The following is a 22,325-nucleotide window of genomic DNA, read 5'->3' on the forward strand; positions in this document are numbered from 1 at the left end:
AATGGCAGAGATCTCTTGAAGCTTATCTCTTCCCTAGTGGTGTACAATTTACTTGTTTATTTTATTTTTTCCCTGTGTTTTATTTACTGATTTGATTATTCAGTCTTCAGGTCAATAAGAGAGGTAAGCCTGGTTAGACTCCAGTTGTATCTAAGACAGGTGGGTAGATATAATACCCAATGGTGGGCCAAGGTCTAAGCCTTGATGAGGGGCTGGGGGCACTCTCAATTAGATGAGCTGAGGCTTTATCTTGGTGAAGAGTGGGAGCTACTTCAGCTGTCTTGCCAGGTCAGCAGGAAAGCTCTTCAGCTCAAAACCTCACTCCTGTCCTAGTGTTTCAGCTCTTCAGATGAGACAGGCACCTCTTTTAATCTACAGGAATGTTGATGTTCCAAGTAGGAAGGAATTGTGACACTGCCACTTGTATATGCCTGAACCTGGGAGGTGCTCCTCCTGTGGGGCTGAACTCACCCTAGATTGTTCCAGAAATGCTGCCTCCATGCTGCATTCTTGTGGGGGAAGTCCCAGCTGCATTTGTGGTGGAGCGGCAGTAGGGAAGAAGGACCCCTTCTCCAAGGCCCTTCACGATCACAGAGGCAGCCTGCCTGTTGGGGTAGAGGTGCAGACTTTCCCTACTGTGCCCAGCACTGCAATTGTGTCTCTTCTGTGGGAAACTACCCACCAGTGGAAGGATCTGGAATTCAAGGCCTGCTGTTCAGATTCTTATGTCCCACGGGGTGATCCTTTTGTGGTGCTCTCCCACTTCCTCTAGGGATGGGGCTCCCTGAGAGTTGGACTGCAGTGATTATTATTGCTTTTCTGGGTCTAGCCACCCAGTGGGGCTACGGGGCTCCCGACTGCTGCTGATGGAAGTCTGCAAAGAGTTCAGTGATGTGATCATTTTTCAGATCTCCCAGGTGTGGATACCAGCACCTGCTCTGGGGGAGGTGTCGGGGGAGTGATGAGATTCCTTGGTTGTAGAGAGGTTTAGTGTGCTGGCTTTCTCAAACGCTGGTTATGCTCGCAGTGAAGTTGGCACGTGGACAAACTCAGGACCTCTAGTTAACTAGAATGTCGCAGGCAGTGGAATTAACTGTTGTTTTCTCTCTCCTGAGAGCAGGATCATTCTGTTATGAGTTGCTATAATAGCCTGAGTTGTTTGGCCTCCAGCCAGGAGGTGGCGCTTTCAAGAGAGCACCAGCTGTGGTATTAGCAGTGGGATTTCAGCTTGCCCTAAGTTGGCCAGGGTAGGTATTCTGGCTTCTCAGGCAAGGGGCAGGGCCATAAAGCTCCCAAGAGCTAGATTTTTTTGTTCAGCTACTAGGGTGGGTAGAGAAAAGCCATCGGGTAGGGACAGAGTTAGGTGGGTCTGAGCTCAGACTCTCCTTGGGCAGGGCTTGCTGTGGCCACTGTGGAGCGTGGGGGTGGTTCTCAGGCCAATGGGGTTATGTTCCAGAGGGAAGTATGGCTGCCTCTGCTGTGTCATATGGGTCACCAGGGAAGTGAGGGATAGCAGGTAATGACAGGCCTCACTCAACTCCCATGCAGTTGTTGAGGCCAGTGTCACTCCCACAGTGCCCCACTAACAGTGCTGAGTTGGGATCCAGGCAGCCTGCATGCAGAAATCAGACCTGCCCCAGGCTATAAGCTTCCCCATCGAGAAAGCAAGCAGGACTTTCATAACACACTCCACCCCATCTGCTCACAATGGCTGTGGCTCCTGCACTTGGATCTGCAGCAGTTCCCGTTCACCCCCAAGATTCTGCTAAAGGAAGTTCATGCCCACTAGAAATTATGACAAAATTCAGTTGGAAGCGTTTTCATCTGTGGCCCCTCCCTAATTCTACCGGCTGCCTTCCCTGAGGGCCTCTGTGAGAAACAGTCAGATATAGTCAGGGACAGCTTCCCTGGGCTTGAGCTGGAGCCTGTGAATGCCTACAAAGCTCTTCCTGCTGCTGCTTCTACTTTTATATTTTGCATGGCGCCCTAAATCGTTTCAAGTTCTAAGTAAGGTTAAATCCTTCTCCTCTGATCTGGATTTGCAGATTTCCCAGTGAGGAAGTGTTCAGAGGCAGGGTTCCCCCATCACACTATGGGGACTCACAGTTTTTTGCCTGTCTCACGGAGTTTGCAGTGGTGTGCTGCTGCTTGTTTCAAAGGCTCCGTTTATTCTTTCGGTTTTCCTGTGGTGATTCTTGAAATAAAAGTTCACAGTGTGAATTTCCACAAACTATTCTGTCCATCCAAGTGAAAGATGCATGTTAGCCCTGCCTCCTATCCACCATCTTCCAGCTTTTATTTTCTCACCAGTAACTCTTGAAGAGCAAGTTTTTGATAAATTCAATTTATTAATTTTTAAATCTTATACTTTACATTTTACTGTCCTAAATTTTGTTGAGAATTTTTGTGTGTAGGTTTAGGAGGAATGTTTATAGTTTCCTATTCATGCAATATTTTGGTCTGGTTTGAGTATTAAGGGCAATCCTGGTCTCATAAAATGAGTCAGAAAGTACCCCTTCTGCTACCATTTTTGAAAGAGATTGTGGAGAATTAGTATCATTTCTTCCTCCAATTCTTCATAGAATCAACTTGAGAAAACATCTGGGCTTGGTGATTTCTTTTTTTGGAAGATTATTAATTATTTAATTTCCTTAATAAATATAGAGATATTCAGGTTATCTTTTGTGTATGTGTGTGCACTTTAGTAGTTTGTGTCTTTCAAGGTATTTGTCTATTTCAAATAGAATGTAACATTTATTGGTATAAAGTTGCTGTATTAGTTCATTTTCATGCTGCCGATAAAGACATACCTGAAACTGTGAACAAAAAGAGGTTTCATTGGACTTACAGTTACACATGGCTGGGGAGGCCTCAGAATCATGGTGGGAGGTGAAAGGCACTTCTTACATGGTGGCAGCAAGAGAAAAATGAGGAAGGAGTAAAAGCGGAAACCTCTGATAAACCCATCAGATCTCGTGAGACTTATTCACTATCAGGAGAACAGCATGAGAAAGACCGGCTCCCATGATTCAATTACCTCCCACTGGGTCCCTCCCACAAGATGTGGGAATTCTGGGAAATACAATTCAAGTTGAAATTTGGATGGGGGCACAGCCAAACCATATAATTCCACACTTGGCCCCTCCCAAATCTCATGTCCTCACATTTTGAAATCAATCATGCCTTCCCAATAGTCCCCCAAAGTCCTAACTCATTTCAGCATTAACTCAAAAGTCCAATGCATTGTCTCATCTGAGACAATACAAGTTCTTTCTGCTTATGAGTCTATAAAATCAAAAGCAAGTTAGTTACTTTCCAGATACAATGAGGTAGAGGTATTGGGTAAACACAGCCATTCCAAATGAGAGAAATTGGCCAAAACAAAGTGGGACAGTCAAATTTTGAAGCTCCAAAATGATTTCCTTTGACTCCAGGTCTCACATCAATGCAAAAGGTGGGTTCCCATGGTCTTGGGCAGCTCCACCCCTGTGGCTTTGCAGGGTACAGCCTTCCTCTCAGCTGCTTTCACTGGCTGGCATTGAGTGTCTGTAGCTTTTCCAGGTGCACAGTTCAAGCTGTTGGTGGATCTACCATTCTGGGGTTTGGTGGATTGCGGCCCTTTTCTCACAGCCCCACTAGGCAGTGCTCCAATAGGGACTGTGTGTGGGGGCTCTGACCCCACACTTCCCTTCTGCACTGACCTAGCAGAGGTTCTCCATGAGGGCCCTGCTCCTGCAGCAAACTTTTGCCTGGGCATCCAGGCATTTTCATACATCTTCTGAAATCTAGGCAGAGGTTCCCAAACCTCAATTCTTGACTCCTGTGCACCCACAGGCTCAATACCATGTGGAAACTATCAAGGCTTGGGTATTCCACTCTCTGAACCCACAGCCCTAGCTCTACACTGGCCCCTTTCAGCCATGGCTGGAGCAGCTGGGATACAGGGCACCAAGTCCCTAGGCTGCACACAGCACAGAGACCCTGGGTTTGGCCCATGAAACCGCTTTTTCTGCCAGGCCTCCAGGCCTGTGATGGGAGGGGCTGCTGTGAAGACCTCTGACATGCCCTGGAGATATTTTCTCCATGGTCTTGGGGATTAACATTAGGCTCCTTGCTACTTATGCAAATTTCTCCAGTTGGCTTGAATTTCTCCCCAGAAAATGATTTTTTCTTTTATATCACATAGTCAGGTTGCAAATTTTCTGCTTTTTTGCTCTGTTTCCCTTTTAAAACTGAATGCCTTTAACAGTATGCAAGTCACCTCTTGAATGCTTGCTGCTTAAAAATTTTTTCTGCCAGATACCCTGAATCATCTCTTCTGAGTTCAAAGTTCCACAGATCTCTGGGGCAGGGGCAAAATGCCGCCAATCTCTTTGCTAAAACATCACAAGAGTCACCTTTGCTCCATTTCCCAGCAAGTTCGTCATCTCCACCTGAGACCATCTCAGCCTGGATCTTATTGTCCATATTGCTAGCAACATTTTGGGCAAAGTTATTCAACAAGTCTCTAGGAAGTGCCAAACTTTCCCACATTTTCCTGCATTCTTCTGAGCCCTCCACACTGTTCCAGCCTCTCCATGTTACCCAGTTCCAAAGTCGCTTCCACATTTTTGGGTATCTTTTCAGCAACTCCCACTCTACTGGTACCAATTTACTGTATTAGTTCATTTTCATGCTGCTAATGAAGACATACCTGAAACTTGGAATAAAAAGAGGTTTAATTGGACTTACAGTTCCACATGGCTGGGGAGGCCTCCGAATCATGGCAGAAGGCAAAAGGTACTTTTTACATGGCAGCAGCAAGAGAAAATGAAGAAGCAAAAGTAGAAAGCAGAAACCCCTGATAAATACATCAGATCTCGTGAGATTTATTAACTATCACGAGACTAGCATGGAAAAGACCAGCTCCCGTGATTCAGTTACCTCCCACTGGGTCCCTCCCACAAAACATTGGAATTCTGGGAAATGCAATCTGAGTTGGGATTTGGGAGGGGGCACAGCCAAACCATATCAGTTACTCATAATATTTTTTGTCCTTTTAATGTTTATAGAATCTATAGTGATGCCCTTTCTTTTATTCTTTATTGGTCATTTCTGTATTCTTTTTCTTTTCCTAATTAGTATGACTAGAGATTTATCAATATTTTGTAATCTTCTCAAATCAGTAATTTTCTCTATGTATTTCTGTCATCTATTTCATTGACTCCTACTTTGATCTTTATCATTTTCTCTCTGAGGCTTATTTTGCTCTTTTTAAAACATTAAGGTGGGAAGGCAAATAGATCTCTGTGACTATTATGGTCCAAAAGAAAAAGTTCTCTGTTCAAATTTGCCCTGAAATCATCTTCACTCCCACACTCTTTCCAATCATGGGGTGTTTTATCAGTAATCACGCTGTAAGTTGAAAGCATTATAGATGTGGGAGTGTGGGCAGAGGCATTTTGCTTGGGTAGTCAGGGAGTTTACACAGATCTAAATGGAGAAACGGAGATAATTGGGAACCTTAACTTAGAGAAGGGGCAGAATAATGGTGATGTAAGCAATCCACCCCTACCTAAAGAACTATTTTATAGAATGTGTTAAACCTCTTCTAGTGGTCTTAAAGCATCGCTGGATCAATGGGTACAAGCTACAGAGAGGCAGGTTTTACTCCAATCACAGCATTCAAAATAGGAGTGATCTCTGTGGAGAGGGTGCGAGGTCCCAGTCTCCAGAAGAACTGGATAAAACTCACATTTGAACATTTGTCAACCTTACAATTTCCATTTCTGAAGTCAGAAAAGGTATATGTTGAGATTTCACTGTCAGCATGTACCAATTGTGTGATCCTGAGCCAGTTACTTAACCTGAGTCTCAGCTTTCCCATATGTAAATAGCATGTTTACTGTAAACATGCCTACTTCACAGAATTGTAGAGATTAAATGAGATATTATATAAAAATATGGTTATCAGAGTGTCTGATATACAGTATGCACTCCATAACTTTTGTTTATTTATTATTAGATTAGTGTCAGCATGCACTAAATTCATAATTATACAACTTTGGAACTGGGAAGAGCCTTGTAGTTCATTTAGTCTAAACCTATTATTTCATGGCTGGGGAAGGTGAAGCAAAAGCGAATGGCTTCCCAAAAGCCCCATAGTTCATCATTTGATAAAATGAGCTCTGGAGCCCAGGTTTTGAGATCTATGGTCAACTGACCTTCTCCCCCTCTCCACATCACACACTACGTAGTGGGCTTGGGAGGCAGGAAACTCAGTTCTAGATTCTGGCTGTTTTGTTGGTGAGCTGTGTGATTTTGGGCAAGTCCTCTCTCCTCTCCAGATCTCAGTCTCCTCATCCATAAAGGCGAGACATGGCAATATTTCCAAAGGCTTTTCTGAGTTCAGTGTCTTGTGTTTTAAAAAGGTAGTTTAGACTGATAGGGAATAAATTGGTCTGTTTAAATTACTTTTCTTGAGAAGGCACTTTCCACAGCAAAAAAGAAAAAAAGAAGAAGAATGCTTTTGTTTCATATTTTATTTTTAAAAGGAACTCTATCATTCATTTCTAAGCTTGCTTGTTTGCAGCTGCATCGAGTGAAATAGCACGCCAGGCTTAAGGCAAGCCAGCGCTTCCCAGGAATGCAGTGTAAGGCTGATACTTTGTTTTCCTTATCTCCCTTCCGGGTGCTGATAATACAGCCTGCAGCACGCCTGTCCCCATCCCTGTCATTGGCTTAGGGATTTGCAGAGACCACACTGTTCCTTCTGTTCCTGGGACCCTCGTCACCAACTTAGAGATAATCACTCATTCCAGCTGTTCCCACGTTGATGGAAAGCTGGCTCCACTTGCCTGTCTAATGAATGCCTATGTTTACCCACAAAAGAGAAGCAATATTCTAAAAAGACATGTCAATTAACACGCTGCCTCCCAACTTTCTTTGGCTGCTGTGAAAGAGATAAATCTTTCCATTTTTCTTATCGTGTTCATTTTGCAAGATTTTCTCTATTGTCGCGTTAAGTAGATATGCAGCCTATCCAATATGTGTCCTCCCTCCAGGATGTAGTGGGCACCCATGCTGTGCCCAGTGCTCTGCCAAGACTCTGTGCCTGTCCTCAAGTAACTCAGAGAGCAGGGGTAACGGGAAAATGAGGAATTCTTGGGCTTGCATTGGTATTTTAATGAATATAAATTAAGTGCTAAGAGAATATGGTGTAAGGGGGAGATGAACTCTGCCTGGAACTCAAGAAAGGCTGCCTGGAAATGGTGGAATTTACAACTTTATTTATTTATTTATTTATTTATTTATTTATTTATTTATTTTTGAGACGGAGTCTTGCTCTGTCGCCCAGGCTGGGGTGCAGTGGCCGGATCTCAGCTCACTGCAAGCTCCACCTCCTGGGTTTACGCCATTCTCCTGCCTCAGCCTCCTGAGTAGCTGGGACTACAGGCGCCCGCCACCTCGCCCGGCTAGTTTTTTTTTTTTTTTGTATTTTTTAGTAGAGATGGGGTTTCACCGTGTTAGCCAGGATGGTCTCGATCTCCTGACCTCATGATCCACCCGTCTCGGCCTCCCAAAGTGCTGGGATTACAGGCTTGAGCCACCGCGCCCGGCCAGGAATTTACAACTTTAAAAGACAAGTAGAATATAAATGAGCAAAAAGAAAAGTCTGCACAACTAGTTTCTTTAACAAATGTCATAACTGATATTAATGGAATGTCAACTTAGTGGCATGTCCTGTGCCAATGAGTTGTTGGAGGGTTTACTTTAGAGAGGGAAAAGATGAACCTTGTGGCCAAAGACAGCATCCTTCCTGAATGGAGGGTTGCTGCACATTTCATATAGGGAAACTGAGGCAGTCTAGGAGAACTGGCTTATGTAAGGTTTTCTGGAAGTCCAGAGGAAGGAAGGAATAAAGGAGGATGATCCTGCCTTTCCAAGTGCCAAACTAGGGTTTGTTTGTTTGTTTGTTTGTTTTGAGACTGAGTCTCACTCTATCGCCCAGGCTGGAGTGCAGTGGCGTGATCTCGGCTCACTGCAACCTCCGCCTCCTGGGTTCAAGCGATTCTCATGCCTCAGCCTCCTGAGTAGCTGGGATAACAGGCGCCCGCCACCATGCGAGGCTAATTTTTGTATTTTTAGTAGAGACGGGATTTCACTATGTTGGCCAGGCTGGTCTTGAACCCCTCACCTCAAGTGATTCGCCTGCCTCGGCCTCCCAAAGTGCTGGGATTACAGGCACAAACCAGTGTACCCAGCCCAGACTAGGGGTTTTCAACCTCGGCACTGTTGACATTATCAGTAGATAATTCTTTGTTGTGGGGATTGTCCTGTGCATTGTGGAATGTTCAGAAGCATCCCTGTCTTCTACCCACTAGATGCCAGTACAACCCCTCCCCAGCTGGAAAAGCTGAAAATCTCTCCAGACGTGGCTAAATGTCCCTAAAGGGCAAAATCACCCATGGTTGAGAACCACTTTGAGATGCAGCTTGATATGTTGGAAAGATCATAAAACCAGGATCAGGGGATCAAACCTTGCCTTTTTATAGTTTTTGACAATCACTTCCAGTTTTGGGCCTCAATTTCTCCACGTTAAAAAGAAAGGAGTTGTAATAGACTTACTCACACACTCACGCATTCACTCAACCATTTTATTTAAGTTTCTGCTTTGTTCCAGACACTGTTCTAGGTGTGAGGGATATAGCAATGAACAAAGAAAGGAAGTCCTTGTCCTCAGATGCTTGCATTTTAATCATGGAAGGCAGATAATAACCAAGTAGACATATACAAATGGAATACAATATTTTTTTCTTTTTTTTTGAGATGGAGTCTCCCTCTGTCACCCAGGCTGGAATGCAATGGCATGATCTCGGCCCACTGCAACCTCTGCCTTCCCCCAGGTTCAAGCAATTCTCCTGCCTCAGCCTCCTGAGTAGCTGAGATTACAGGTACCCGCTGCCATGCCCAGCTAATTTTTATATTTTTAGTAGAGATGGGGATTTCACCATGTTGGCCAAGTTGATCTTGAATTCCTGACTTCAAGTGATCCACCCGCCTTGGCCTCCCAAAGTGCTGGGATTACAGGCGTGAGCCACCATGCCCGGCCACAAATGGAGTACAATGTCAGGTAATGATGCATTCAGTGAAAAAAATAAAACAGGGCAATCTTACAGAAAGTGTCTGAGGGTAGAAGGTTACTGTCAAAGAATTACTCTGAGCTGACATTTGGACTGAAACGTAAGTGATGGGAGCCGTCATCCACATGAAGCTTGAAGGAAAGGATCGTCCAGGCAGAGGACAGGACTTGCAAAGGCTCTGTGGTGGGAATGACTGTGGCCTGTCAAGAGAGTGGTGAAAAATGAGGAGAATGCTGACAGATGAGGTCTGAGGAGTTCACAAGGGCCAGGTCCTACAGGGGCATGTAGACCATGTATAGGAGTTTGAATTTTAATTCAGTTGCAATGTATGCTACTGGAGTATTTTAAGCAGGAGAGTGATACAATCTAATTGTTTGTTTTTATAAAGATCATTCTGGTTGCTTTGGGGATAATGGATTTTAAGGCAGCAAGAATGGGAGCAAGAAACCAAGGAATGAGAGGGTTGCAGTAGACCAGGAGAGAGATTGTGATAGCTGAGCCTAGACTTACAGTAAGGGAGATAGAATTGGATACAGTTAGAATGTCTTTTGGAGGTAAAATCCAATTATATTTGCTGATGAATTGGATGTGAGGGCCAAGGGAAAGAGAGGAATCAAGGATGATGCCTAGGCTGTGAGGCCAAAGAACTGAGTGAATTGTTTTCCTTTTCCCATTTACATCAGAGAAAAGCAGATTTAGGAATGAAAGGCAAGATACATGTAAACTGATTTCCAACTAGACTTTGGGAGGCTGAGGCAGGAGGATGACTTGAGGCCAGAGGTTAGAGACCAGTCTGAGCAACAGAGCAAGACCACATCTTTGCAAAAAATAAAAATAAAAATAAGATGGGCATAGTGGTGCACACCTGTAGTCCCAGCTACCTGGGAGGTCAAGGCAGAAGAAATGCATTAGCCCAGGTGTTTGAGGCTGCAGTGAGCTATGATAGCACCACTGCACTCCAGCCTGAGTGACAAAACACAACCCTGTCAAAAAAAAAAAAAAAAAAAAAAACCCAACTAGAAAATTCAATTCTATGATTTGATTCAGTATTGTGTTTGTTTTGCTTTCTCCAGAGGCCTCAGTCTACCCCCTCCCACTTCCACAACACACATACACACACCACAGATGCACACACACAAAAGTATAACAAAAACAAATACTTGGGACAATGTAATAGCAGGAAATTAGTGTGGTTTTAAAACTACTTCATGCATGCAGAGATAGTCTTGTGTCTGACAAGCAATAAGGGACTTTGGAAAATCATATTAGAGGAGATCTTGTCAATGGGAGGTTTTGCTATCAAGAAATCTAATGAGGCTTAAAGAAAACTGATAATTCATTAGCATTCTTGAACATGCCCCCATTTTGCTGCATGGTAATTACTGAGTAGCTACAGACCAGCTCAGAAATATAGTGACAAGATAGACTACTTCATCCATCAAATCCCAACAGCTATAATCATCTAATGAATACTACGTGAATCAAACAGTGGAAAATAATAATAATATCTTTGCTCCCAGCTGAGCTGTTCAGCACAATTTCCAGTCTACAATGAATAGATTTACTGGAAAGTTTGGCTCCCTTTAGGGTGCAAGGCCACAGCTGTCTAACATCTATAGGACAATGGTACTACTTAGACCTAAGGCAGAAAGGGGATGAAGGAGGGTTGATAATCTTTCAGCAGAAGAGAAAGTAGTCCTTCGGTTTCATTATAGTAGGAAAGTAAGAAATCAGGAGCAGTAATGGCTCTTATGTGAGGCTTGGGGTTTTCAGGATTCCAAAACAAGAATGGGCTTCCATTTAGGGATGGCAAAAGGTAAATATTCCTGAAAGCCTTAGATCTATTCCATCTAGCACTGGATGGAGAGACTGCATGGAATGGTGCCAAGCTCAGTGTCTGGAACTCTGAAGACACAAGAGCAAGCGCCAGCTCAGACTCTTCTGATGTAACTGTGGACAAATGACTTCTATTGTCTAAAACTTTATTTTGTATCAGTAACATGCAGATACTAAAATATACTCTATATTTATAAGTTGTCATTGTGAAACTGCTTATGCTTTAGAAATATTCAAGTTTTAGAAAATGTGAAAGTGTTTATGATGGCTACTTTTTAAATCAGAACAACATTTGAAAAGAATGTACCATTGATTCACAACAAATCCTTGATACAGAAAATTCTCATGCCCATTTCCCCAGTACATTTTCTTCCTTAGCAGCTGAGCATCAATGCCCAAAATTTACACCATCCTGAAAAATATAGGGATCTTGGGTTTAGAAACTACATTTCTGAGACCTTGGATAAGTCCTTATTACACACAAATATGTTACCTAGCAAGGGCAACACATTGACCTGATTGATGCCATTTCTGCTTTGGCAGAGGTGAGTGTCTCAGAGTTTCTAACAGGTCACCCAATAGAGGATGAAGGAAAGAGACATCAAGTCAGAAGAAGGGCACTTGCATTCTCTCTCTGCCAGAGATTAACCACATGCCCTTCTATGATGATACAACTGCAGATGAGCAGAGACCTTTAAAATATGAACTCCAGTCCCCACCTTCCTGGACTTGTTCTGGTATAGGCGTTATGGCCCTGCTCCCCTTCTTTCCTGAGTCAATCCTAGAGATCTGGCACATCCTTCAGGAGAGATCTAGAATAATTCACCTTCTTTGACATGCTATTCACTATGCCTAGGTGAACTCTTCTCCAGCATGCTCCCTCACTCAAGCTACAATCTTTACTTGCTTCCAGCTATGCTTGCCCAGTCAATATAAACACAACTTGATGCCCTAATTTCCTGCTGAGACTGTAATGTTTATACATACTAGCCACTGTGACTAGGCCTCCACACTCCAGGTCTGGACATTCTTCTCCTCTTGGGTTACTAGATCCTTTTTATCCTGCCCACCCCATTTCCTTCCAGATGGTCCTGGTGTCCTGCTCAAACAAGCTGTTCATCTGGACTATGCTACCATGTTGTTACACGTACCTGAGTTGACATCACCATTGCCTGGGTGCTCCTGATTCATGCCCCACAAGTCAGGTTGGAACTTTGTATTCTGGCTCTACTGGCTCATATGAGTTGAGTTCCAACATTCATCTAGACCATGCAGTTTGAACTGACAGCCACCACTTTCAGTCAACTTGCAAGTCAGGTAAACTCCCAGAGTTATGGCCTGATTCTGTCCCTTCCACCATCAGTTTCTCTCAAGGTCCCTGGCATGGGATCTCAAAAGAGCCTACCCATAATCTGGCTTTGAGAGAGTGATTCTGACTCTTCTGCAACTTTTTTCTGGAACTCTACTCTGAAAATTGCCATGCAAACAAATCATTCTCATTGCTTTTAAGATACGCCTCTTCTATGATGAAGATGAAGTATCTTCGCTTTCTCAGCCCACACCTCCCTTTTGTACTTTTCTCATAAGCATGGGAGAATCTGAATTTGAAGGGCAATTCAATGCATTACCAATTCTGAGACATCCTGTCATCATTGCTCAATAAGTTAGTATTGTATTTAAAATAGTTAATGAAATGCTAATCTGATCTTGGTCAATTCTTTTATTGGATGGAGCTGAGCAACTTCAGTAAGTTTAACACTGTTAAATATATTCTTCAAAGTATAGATAATAACAGCATCATATGCTGAGATTGCAAGGAACTATAGTGCCATCTGAAATAATGTCTGAATTGAAGAGCACTCAACTGGGAGATTATATTAGTCTGTTCTTGCATTGCTATAAATAACTCCTTGAGACTGGGTAATTTATAATGAAAAGAGGTTTAATTGGCTCATGGGTCTGGAGGCTGTACAGGAACCATGGCTGGGGAGGCCTCAGGAAACTTACAATCATGGCAGAAGGTGAAGGGGAAGTAGGCACGTCTTACATGGGTGGAACAGGAGGAAGAGAGCCAAGGGGGAGGTGCTATACCCTTTTGAAAAAACAGATGTCATGAGAACTCACTCACTATCATGAGAATAGCATAGGGGAAAACTACCCCCATGATCCAATCACCTCACAACAGGCCCCTCCTCCAACATTGGAGATTATAATTCAATTGAGATTTGGGCAGGGAAACAAATCTGAACCATATCAGAGATGTATCCAGTGAGTGTGGTAGAAAAGACTGCTTAAATCTTCTTGGGGAAGCTGGTGGTATTGCAGTTCAGATTTCAGATATTCCTCCTTTTGTGTGAAATACACTTCAAGAAAACCCATGGTTCATTAAGCTTGGCGCAGTTAAATTTTTCTCATTGTTACGCAGGGTTGCTATAATAGCTCAGGGAAGTCTTCTATGTCTGGGTCACCATGCAACTCTTGACCCTGTCTTGGCCTTAGTTCACTCATATATAAAATGAAGGCAATGGGCAATGTGATCTCTCAAGTCCTTCCCACTCTAAGATATATACATATTTTTTGGTTCATTGGCCACAGCAGCCTCAAAAATTCAGCTTAACTCCAAATCAGAGTTAGCCTCTAAGTTAGATGCAGGCATGCCTTCAGATTATACTTGGTGGTAAGTTTCCCAAGTTCTAAACTCTTTATTTGCTCCTAAAAAGTATTAGACTCACAGTACCTATAGGACACTAAGCTTTTTGCATATTAGAAAGTTTTTGTGGAACTGAATATAATTTTCATTTGGTATCTGTTGCTTCAGGGCTCAGAGACTGAGCTAGCTCACTTCTTTATAAGACAGGACTTCCAACTTGAAGACAGAGCTCCTTTCTCTCCAGAGAGAATCAGAAAGAGCAGAAGGCAAGGAAGACAAGCTCCATCCTAAACTCCAATCTGCACTGCTGGATTCATATTCTTCCAGAGCTGAAAAAGACTTGTGAAGTCCTATGATCTGTTGCACTCCCTCATTTTACAGTAAAGAAATTGAGGCTCAGAAAGAAATGAAATGGTTAGAACATTGGTGTTTAGAACACAGCTTGAATCAGACAGACCTGGCTTTGAGAACTGGCTCTGAAACGGTCTTCACAAAAAGTATATCAGTGAGAAAAAGTATAACAGTAAGCTAACCAACTCTCCCCACCCCTTGCCTTTCCCTTAATTATTTCTGGGCTGTTGGGCTAACTTTGGAAGACATTTAGGCTACAGTGTAAATGATAATATGCCTTGCCCAAAATTCAACTCCTTTTGTAAAGCTAATGAGAGGCCTTCATACTGTGGGGAGGAGAGAGGCCTGAGTCCTGCTAAGGCATAGACATAAACAATGGTCAGCCATTATTCTGGAGGTTATAAGATATGTAACTTACCCAATTATTCATGAAAATAAAACCACTATTATAGATTGGCCTTTTGAGATATCTTTCAGGTTTCTTTTTTGCATGTCTGAAATCCATGACTCTGATCCCCTCCTGTGCCCACAAGCAAAGCAATTCAGAAGGACAACTTAGACTCCGTATGATTTTATATCTACCCAACCAATCAGCAACAAGCACTTGTTATCTGGCTACCCCCACCCTTTCCCCCAAACTGCCTTTGAAAATCCCCTAACCTACGAGCTTCTGACGAGATGATTTGAGTAGGAACTCCATCTCCCATGTGGTGTGGCTGGCCTTGTTCCTATTAAACTCTTCCTCTACTATAATGCCATGGCCTTTCTTTATGCAGTTAGCAGGAAGAACCCCTTGAGCAGTTATAGCTCCATTGCTTATCAGCTCTATGACTGTGAACCCCCAAAATTTGAGAGAGGTCTCAGTTAATTTATAAAGTTTATTTTGCCAAGGTTGAGGATGTGCATTTGTAACACAGCCTCAGGAAATCCTAACAATATGTGCCCAAGGTGGTCAGGGCACACCTTGGTTTTACACATTTTAGGAAGACATGAGACATCAATTAACATATGGAAGAAGTACATTGGTTTCATCCAGAAAGATGAGGACAACTCAAAGCAGGGAGGGGGCTTCCAAGTCAGAGATAGGCAACAGGCAAATAATGAGTGTCTGATAAGATTTCCCAAAGGAGACAACCAGATATGCATCTATCTCAGTGAGCAGAGGGATGACTTTGAATACAATGGGAGGCAGATTTGCCCTGAGCAGTTCCCAGCTTGACTTTTCCCATTAACTTAGTAATTTTGTGGCCCCAAGATTTTCCTTTCACATTTCCCCCCTTTTCTTTTAAAAAAATCTTTTGGAGAAAGCGTTTTAGAAGAAAATTAGTTTCTAGTCTCAGGTTTCTTCTGATATCTTGTGGCTAGAACAGTTTATTCCTAGATGGGTAGCTCCTGAAAGCTCATTTTTAGCAGATTGTGAAGCCTCATGTCCTATGAAGAGAAAAGAGAGGGAGAAAAGGAGAAAAACAAAAACAAACAAAAGAAAGATCCTGGAAAATTGATGTAGGTCACATTACTCTGAAGTCCATACATTAGTAGGCAAATATGGAAGTGGCTTATGTATGTAAATAGGTTGCTGTTATTTTCTTCTGAACTTTAAGATGTCTGGCTTCAGTTCACAGGGTTTTAAGAAAACACAGCTTTGTTTTCAGTGATTTCAAATTAGGACAAAAATGGGAGAAAAGGGAAAAGAAAGAATAAAAAAATTAAAAATATTATTTTGAAGACTTGTAGCCAGGAAAAATCATAATTTAGCCCAAACTGTAGAAAATAATAAAAATCAGAAAACATTAGGAAAGACTAGAATCTAACAACAAGCATACAATTGTTTTTGAAACATAATTTTTCTCTCTCCAGTTTTCCATTTTTACTAAAGACAAATCATGGTAGGACTGATTTGCTTTATTATACTTGATCAGAGTATTTGTATAAAGTGCAGTAAGAATAATTATTTTTCACATAGGCTTTTAAAATTTGGCTTTGATGGAACTTTTTTCTATAGAAGAAATCTCAGATAAGACTTTTTTAAAGCTGAACCCAACCATGGACTCGTACCATCAAATACTTATGAGTTGGGTGAATTTACCCTCCTCTTGAGGTTCCAAGATAAACTTGGGGCTCCTGGGCCTTTCTGAAAGTGACATTCTTTACTTACCACAGGTCAGAAACCCTGTAGAGGGACTGTATAAAGTATGAGGTTAGTTTTCCCAAGGACTTTTATTGGCTCCATGAGTCAAGTTTGATTCCTTAAAGGACAACACACCATTCCAGTCAAAACCTTGGTAAAATAACAGATTTCTCCAACTGAGTCCTGTTACAAATGAAAACAAATTATTGTTGCACTTGTGCAAATAATTGGATTGCCATAAATTAAGAATACTCACAAATAGTTTCCAAATTCTGGAGAAATCAGGTAGAGAGAAACAAATATGCTCCAAATTTTGTTCATAAGAGTATACTAACTTGCCAAAGCTGTCAATAGCTCAAAAGTTTCAAGATTCTGAAAAATAAAACAAATGATCAGCAGCATTTTAAGCAAAAAGTCAAAAAGATTGGTCAGTCCATGCAGTTAATTCCTGTTCCAGTTGATATTCATGAACACTTTAGCTCTCTATGCATGAGTCCTGAAAGTTTTTCCTTTATTCTGATGTCACAGTCTCCAAAGTTATCAGAAACCTGTATTTGAGTGTACCTGTTACAGTTTTATAGATGATTATAAAACCACCTTCCAAAGAGGACCAAAACAACACAACCATTGTCCAAGGATGACAAAAAGTTTTAGGGAATCCATAGTCAAAGACAAAATTGACAAGGAAATTTGTTACCTCTATGGCAGACAATAATTTTAACATAACAATTATCATCATTACTGATAAAGTACACTAAGTGATATCAGAATTACAGGAGTTTCCCAAAATTTTGGAACACATGTCAATAACATATTTATACAAATTATAGCCCAAAGAAAACCAAACACCATTTCATATTTGACAATGCTTCCTGTATAATTTTTGTACTAAATAAGCCAAATTATGTCATTTTTGGACTTTAGGGAAACTAATATCTTAAAGGATTAAGTCAGAAAAAGACATAATTTGTAATTTGATTTTGAAAAGTTTGTCAAATATCAAAGGTTTAAAACACTTGATATTACAAAATAGGATCACAAGTAATTGTAAAATAAGTCATTCTTTTAACCGAAGAAATAACTAAAAGATTTCAAAACCAGGCAAAAACCTTTATTCTTTTAGAGAGGAGATTTAATTTTCCAAACAATAAGCCCTAATAAAAACAGTATGAAGCCAATTACATTTGTTTTTCAAAACGTATAAACAATCTATAATGTTTAAATCTTGATCATAAGATGTAACTTCCATAAGCCTTTTATAACCTTTATAACCATTATTAAGGAGTCAGTTAATGCCTCAAGAAAACCGTGTTAATCTGACACAGGGAACCATATGCTGGTCTTGCATCTGTGTGCCTTTGACATTAATGATTAATTTATATAGAAACTGAACTTATTTTATCTTTTAAAGCTGGCCCTTATAATCTCTACTGCAATAGTCCCTGGACCTTGAAGAGTTGAATAAATTTAATTTCTGGCCCTGTGTCTCAGGAATGCAGTTTATTTTGTTTGCCATCTATTACAGGGCCTGAAGATGAGGGCTTAATTGCTTTCAGTGTTTAAGATTTAGCAGGACTTGGTGGCCTTTTTAGATCCAGAAGTCAAAGCCCTGTAACTCAATGTCACAAGGATTTTAAAAGCACATACAGGAAGACACATGAATGTAATAACCTTAATTTTAAAAAAAAATTAAATTTCAGTTTTTTCCTAAGTAAACTGAAGTTAATAATAATGGCATATGAATTATTTTGATAAAACATAAAATCCATTACACAAGTACAAAAGGCAAAAGAAAATATATTCCACAGTGCACAGAATATTATGTTGGAAGAAAACATTTCCCTTAGGCCTTTAAGAAAACATACCTTTTAAAAGGGAAGAGAAACAGCAAGATGCAATAAAAGTTAAACTTCTGGTTAAAAAAAGAATTAAAATCACTTATAATTTATCAAGAGTGAATCAATCTCTTAAGAAAATTTCATCCTTCTAACCAATAATTTAGTGTATAAGTGTGTTTCTTTTTTTTTTTTTTTTTGCATCAAGCCCAATCTCTAGAAAGAGCATTATAATTTCCCTTTAATTATAAACAACCTGACCATATAAAAGTTTTTGGTTTTTTAAAATTTTATTTAGTAAATCCTTACTGTGACTTACACAGACCATTCAGGACATGCTTGGAGTTGAACATCCCTATTTCTTAAACAACCAGTCATTTTATTTTAGGACTAAATTTACCATCAAGATTATTTCTCATATAAAATTATTTCTCTTTCTTTTTTTGAGATGGAGTCTTGCTCTGTCACCAGGCTGGAGTGCAGTGGCACAATGTCAGCTCACTGCAACCTCTGCCTCCCAGGTTCAAGCGATTCCCCTGCCTCTGCCTCCCGAGTAGCTGGGACTACAGGTGCATGCCACCACGCCTTGCTAATTTTTTGTATTTTAGTAGAAACAGGGTTTCACCATGTTGGCCAGAATGGTCTCGATCTCCTGACCTTGTGATCTGCCCACCTCACCCTCCCAAAGTGCTGAGATTACAGGCATGAGCCACTGCGCCTAGCCAAAATTATTTCTCTTTAAGCTTTCTTACCACAGGAAAAAACCCTCTTTTTTTATAACTTTCTTTACATCTCTCTTATTTCCTGGTTCCTTTACCTTGTTTTATACATAACCTTTAAATAAGCTTTGAATTAGACAAACTTGTTCATCTTTTTTTTTAAAGGACACTGGTTTTTTTTACCAAGAATGTTTTCCTACAACATATATTTATTGGAAAATACCCAAATAATGAAATATCTATTATTTAATTTAATATAACTTTATATTCTAAATTATGAAAAGTTAGTCTATAAGTATCCCATTACATTTACCTAATTGTTATTTTAATTGTTTACCTAGATTATTTATGAAAACTATGATAGCCATAATTTAAAATTATGAAACTGCCATTGCAAAATTATAACTGAGCCAATGAAAAAGATTTAGCCTAGCTGACTCCGTCTTGCTTTTAACCTCCAAGCTGTCCTTGTTCATTCCTGGGCGTAGGCCAAACTAACTTTAGGTGGAACTTAGTTTACAGTTTAGCTTTGAAACAAAGATGGTAATAGTCGTTTCTCAAAACAAACCTCCTTACTGCCTGTGGACTAGACTGCCTAAAGCCATGGGATTAGAAGTTATGGTAATCTTACTAAATTCAAGATGCAGCTATTTTCATTAAACCTGTATCAATGTCTTATTTCTTAAAAATTACATAAGCAAAAATCATTCTGTTTGTGGCTGGGATTATAGTTTTGTTACCCCTATGCCAAATTTTGACACCTTGTAGTATTTGGAAGGGATAAGTATGAAATTATTTGATCAATAAATGCAAACAAAAATGTATGCTGGCAATTCATAAGACATTTCTAACATTACCAATAATTTTAAAGCTGGCTTATATATTAAAGATTTTACTTAAGTTACATAAACTTTAAAAAACATTTGACTAGTCTTTTATTTTTTCCTGATAAACCATTCAAGTGCTTTTATTTTCTTAAGCCAATTAATTAGAACTCTTTATATATTTTCAGTAGTGAAACGTGTATACAGCACATAAACACACAGATGTATTAGGCATGCTAACAGAAGTATATCTTACAGATTTCTAAGACTTCCTTTTTTTTCCTATCTTAGACTTGCAAACTCTTGATAACCTGTTTCCTTACTCTGGCAGTTGTCAGCTAAATAGCCCTAAATCTGTATATTGAAAGAAATAACTCTTAGATGAAAAATCAGATGGCAAAATTTACATCTCAAGATTCAGAGAAAAAAAGACTGGTGGTGCTAGAAGAAGATTAAAGATGAATGCCAAATCAAATATAACATTATAGAAATTTATCATAGAATTGTGTAAGGAGACCAATTTTATTTTGGTAGAGACTGCATTTTAAAAAAAATAAAAATAAATAAAAAATAAAAATTAAAAAAAAGTTGGGTCTCTGAGCTGTGGGCAGAGCCCATACTGAATCCTGGGTCTCGAAAAAGGGAGAGTAATTATGATGCTAGACCATGTGATGTTTTTACAGTGCACTTAAAAATTTTTTCTTTAAACAAAGACATTTCTAAGTGTCTAAACTACACTCTTCCTTAAATTATTTCCCTTTAATTTAAAGAAAAAGAGCTGGGTTTGACTATACGGTAGGCATGTGTTTGGTGGGTCATTACGTGTTGTCCTTTAAATAAAGGCTTACAAACACAAAAGTAGCCTCTGTTGCAATAACTGTTTTAGTCAAAAACTCAGGTGAAAACCAAATTCAGTCAACAGAGAAGAAAAAGAAACTTTTGCTCAAAAAAAAAAAAAAAGACAAGGTCCTAAGAAGAAAAACAAACAAAAACATGAAAACATACAGGCCTTTTAAATACAAACATGCACGTACACACACAAACACACACACATCTTGGATGTTAACTTTTAATAAAGGTGACTTTTAACCATTGAGGTCCTTTAAAATATACTTTTAAACCTTTAAATGCTTTATTCCTCAGTTTTCTCATTTGTAAAATGGTGATACTGAAACTGCCTTTGCAAAAATTGTATCAGTTAGAAAATTACAACAATAAGATGAACTATCACCCCCCACCTTCTTGCCATTCCCTTAATTATTCCTGGGCTATTGGGCTGGGCTAACTTTGGAAGAAATGTAGGCTACAGTTTAAATGATAATAGGCCTTGCTGCAAAACTCAACGACTTTTATAAAGCTAGCGGGAGGCCATCAGGCTGTGGGGCGGAGAGGAACCTGAGTCCTGTAAAGGTGCAGACATAATTGACATAAGATTGTTAGTCATTATTCCAGAGGTTATAAAATATACAAATTCCCCAATTACTCCTGCAAATAACACCACTATTGTAGATTGGACTATTGAGATACCGTTCCAGGTTTTCGCATGTCTGATACCCATTGTTACTGGGAAGGAGTCCTAATCCAGACCCCAAGAGAGGGTTCTTAGACCTCGTGTAACAAAGAATTTGGAGGGAGTCCATAGAGTAAAGTGAAAGCAAGTTTATTAAGAAAGTAAAGGAATAAAAGGAATAGGCAGAGCAGTAGCATGTACTGTTCAACTGAATATACTTCTAATTATTTCTTGATTACATGTTAAACAAGGGGTGGATTATTCATGAATTTCCTGGTAGAAAAGTGGGCAATTCCAGGAACTGAGGGTTCCTGTCCTTTTTAGGCTATATAGGGTAACTTCCTGATGTTGCCATGGCATTTATAAACTGTCATGGTGCTGGTGGGAGTGTCTTTTAGCATGCTAATATATTATAATTAGCATATAGTGAGCAATGAGGACCAATGGTCACTTTCAACACCATCTTGGTTTTAAAGGGTTTTGGCTGACTCCTTTACTGCATCCTCTTTTATGAGGAAGGCCTTTGTGACTGTATCTTGTGCTGATCTCCTATCTCATCCTCTGACTTAGAATGCCTAAACTCCTGAGACTGCAGCTCAGTAGGTCTCAGTCTTATTTTACCCAGCTCCTATTCAAGATGGAGTCACTCTGGTTTGAACACTCTGACATCATGACTCCACTTGAACTGCCAACCCAACTCCTGTGGCCCACCCAAAAGTGATTCAGTCTTCGGGAGAACAGCTTTGACCCCCCATGATTTCATCTCCACTCCAATCAATCAGCAGCAAGCACCTAGCCAACCCTACCCCTTCCCTCAAACTGCCTTCGAAGATCCCCTAACCTAGGAGATTATGACAAGATAATTTGAGTAGGAACTCCGTCTCCCATGTGGCGTGGCGTGCCTCGTGTCTATTAAACTCTTTCTCTACTACAATACTGTGGTCTTTCTTTACGCAGCGGGTAGGAAGATCACCTTGGATGATTAAAATAATAACTACCAATTTAAAATAATTTTGTAAGGATGGATAAGAAAGTGAAAATAAAAATATAATAGAGTGCCTAGCATATCTAAAAACACTAAAATAAAGATTAAAGGTATTTATCAGATGCCTTAGGATGAAACCTCTGCTTTTTGCTCCCTTTGATTACATGATGGAGGCCTCTGTTTGTGGATGCAGAAGAAAAAGCTAAGAGAAAAACGCCAGTGCCTTGAGTGTCAGAAATGGTTGATTTTCTTGAGATCAAACACCTAAAAAAAATAAAGTGAGGCCAATGGCTAGAATTTGATATAAATAAACAGTCCAAGTGTGAAGACTGCCGATCAATTGCTTGTAATTGCAGAAGTTGCTG

At 40.3% G+C, this 22,325-nt stretch overlaps 1 long non-coding RNA gene across 6 annotated transcripts in view; it reads left to right on the plus strand.

Moving 5' to 3' along the window:
* The window catches only part of LOC105470892 (uncharacterized), a 313,903-nt gene that overhangs the window by 137,840 nt on the left and 153,738 nt on the right, over positions 1-22,325 (plus strand). The window contains exon 3 of one of the 6 annotated variants that reach the window (XR_980842.3): positions 13,777-18,774. The exons of the other annotated variants lie outside the window; for them this stretch is intronic. This is a non-coding gene — a long non-coding RNA (uncharacterized lncRNA). Of the gene's footprint in view, positions 1-13,776; positions 18,775-22,325 lie in introns of those variants that run through there. 6 annotated transcript variants of the gene reach the window in all.

The sequence above is a fragment of the Macaca nemestrina genome, chromosome 2 (assembly GCF_043159975.1).
Source record: "Macaca nemestrina isolate mMacNem1 chromosome 2, mMacNem.hap1, whole genome shotgun sequence".
Classification (NCBI taxonomy): domain Eukaryota; kingdom Metazoa; phylum Chordata; class Mammalia; order Primates; family Cercopithecidae; genus Macaca; species Macaca nemestrina.